The 2,848-nt window shown below is 40.4% G+C and overlaps 1 pseudogene; it reads right to left on the reverse strand.

Annotated features, from left to right (window-relative positions):
- Positions 1–275: 275 nt before the first annotated feature.
- On the reverse strand, positions 276–1,908 carry LOC131756877 (tetratricopeptide repeat protein 8-like; annotated as a pseudogene).
- Between the last annotated feature and the right edge of the window lie 940 nt (positions 1,909–2,848).

Genomic DNA, 2,848 nt, shown 5'->3' on the forward strand with positions numbered 1-2,848 from the left:
GCTACATGATAGCTAATGGTCAGATAAAGTTCATTAAAAATGTGACTTTATAAAAATTTGAGGAAATTCGTGAAAATGTTTTGTAAACATTATAAATAAACATCTACCATATATTGTGGTAGATTTCATAATCTGCTTACAAATGCTTAAATCCTTTCTTTTATAACATTATCTTATAAAGTTATTATTATAAAGTTTTAAATATTCCAGTTTAATTTCCCTTATGTCACCTTCACTAATATCAAGCACAGGTTTGTACTACACATATTTATACACTACTGTTTCCCTTGCATAATGTCCCTCCATAAGAATATCTTTAGTCTGAGGAAAAATCGGAGCATAGCAAAATGCTGCTTTAACTGCTTAGTTATGTGTTAAGTGCCCAGGTGATCTGGAAATGCTGCTTCGGACTTCTGAGCAGCAATGTAGCTCCTCTGTAGATCTCCCATCTTATCAGATAACTGTTTCAAAATTAAAATGCAGCTCATACATGTGGGGTACTAAGGATGAAGCAGCTTGCAACTGTGAGGTGCTCTTGCGTGTTCGACATGGCCCTTCTGCATGTCCAGCATGCCCAGGTTGTTATAGGTCTCTGCGTGGTTATTGTTGTTAACCAGACCCAGCCTGAAGCACTGATGGGCCAGATTCGTATCTCCTATTCCCACAGCTACGTGTCCCAAGTTGTGCTAGACCTCAGCTACCTCCTCTTCATTTTCAGCCAGAGAAAGGGCACTTTCAAATGAGGTCAGAGTCATATCATGCTGCTGGGCATAGAAGCAACAGAGCCCCAGGTTGTTAAAAAGCTGGCAGTTATAAACACACATCTGCAGGAATCTCCTGTAAAACCAGAGAGCTACTTCTGGTTGATCAGAATAAAAATGGTTGCTTCCAGTGCATGCAATGGCTTCCACCTGAGTGTTGTCCTGTTTCAAAACCTCTTTGTGGTATTCAGTGGCTGATGAAATACTGTTCATTTCCTCATAGATCCTGGCAATTCCACAAAGTAGGGTTACTTCTCCTGGAAACTTATCTAAGCCTTGTTTGAAAAGATTTAAAGCAGTCACAGGTTGATCCAATGAGATGTAAACTTTTGCCAAGTAGAGAAATGTATCTACCATTTCCTGCTGCGTCAGGGCTGATTTAAATTGTTTTTCTGCTTCAAGATACATTCCTAACCTGTAGTAACATTCTCCAATCTGCACTTTCCACTACCAGTCCTTGTACTGAGAATGCTCTGTGGAAAGGGCAGCCAAATCCACAGCAGTCTTAACATCATTTTCATGATGAAAGATATACTCTAACAAAGCCTTTGCCAATTTAGGTTTCTGGGCATACTTTGTTAAATTCAGTCTAGATAAATTTGTAAAAGGTCCATCAGGATTTGTAAGCATGGAAGCCACTCCCAGCCTAAAAATCTTCCAGATGAGCTGGTGATAGGGCAAGCTGTGTAGGCAGTTCTGGGTGTTCTAATGGCCTGTTCCATAGTCCCTGGCCCTCCACTTTGTGTGCTGGGTCTAAGGAAACCTGTAATGGGTATTCCAGCTTGAGTGATTAGCCTGACAGCTGGACTAGGCCCTCCTGTCCAGTTACTTCCAGGGAGTTTCAGAGATGTTCCAGGATGTGGAACCTGAGCAATAGTATTTTTGTTCAGTATCATTTCTGCAATTCCTTCCTGATCTACGTCAATTTCATCTATGTACACCACTTCATTTAGTGCTTGTGCTTTTAAAATCCAGGCTGCCAGCTTTGTAACTTTGTACAAATTACTTCACCACGTGCCTCAGTGTGCTCAATCTGGTCATAAGGGGACTTCTCCAGCATCTGCATGTACAGATCTGCCCAGAGCTGGAAATTTCTGTGCCTAAAATAGCTCCAGGCCAGGAGCAATGGCTCCATTACCAAGCCCATGGCAGCTGGGAACCAGCTGGGAAAGACCAGGGCCCAGCACAGGGAGGGTGGGAGATGAGGAGCAGCTCACTGTAGTTTTGATTTACATTTCTCTAATGATTAGTGATGTTGAGCATCCTTTCATGTGCTTGTTGTCAACCTGTATATCTTCTTTGAAGAAATGTCTATTTAGGTCTTCAACCCATTTTTGGATTGGGTTGTTTGTTTTTTTGATATTGAGCTGCATGAGATGCTTATAAATTTTAGAGATTAATCCTTTGTCAGTTGCTGCATTTGCAAATATTTTCTCACATTCTGAGGGTTGTCTTTTCGTCTTGTTTATGGTTTCCTTCACTGTGCAAAAGCTTTTAAGTTTCATTAGGTCCCATTTGTTTATTTTTGTTTTTATTTCCATTTCTCTAGGAGGTGGGTCAAAAGGATCTTGCTGTGATTTATGACATAGAGTGTTCTGCCTATGTTTTCCTCTAAGAGTTTTATAGTGTCTGGCCTTACATTTAGGTCTTTGATCCATTTGGAGTTTATTTTTGTGTATGGTGTTAGGGAGTGTTCTAATTTCATTCTTTTACATGTAGCTGTCCAGTTTTCCAAGCACCACTTATTGAAGAGGCTGTCCTTTCTCCATTGTATATTCTTGCCTCTTTTATCAAAATTAAGGTGACCATATGTGTGTGGGTTTATCTCTGGGCTGTCTATCCTGTTCCATTAATCTATAGTTCTGTTTTGGTGCCAGTACAAAATCTTCCTGGGAAGATTGCATGCATTCCTGGGATAAACCCCACTTGATCATGCTGTATGGTCCTTTTAATGTGCTGTTGGATTCTGCTTGCTTTTATTCTCAGTTCCTATTTAGAAAATAAGAAAGGTATAAAAATCTATGTTTCAGAGATTGGTTCAAGATGGTGGAGTAGAAGGACGTGCACTCACTCCTTGGGAGAGCACC

The sequence above is a fragment of the Kogia breviceps genome, chromosome 5 (genome assembly GCF_026419965.1).
Source record: "Kogia breviceps isolate mKogBre1 chromosome 5, mKogBre1 haplotype 1, whole genome shotgun sequence".
Lineage (NCBI taxonomy): Eukaryota > Metazoa > Chordata > Mammalia > Artiodactyla > Physeteridae > Kogia > Kogia breviceps.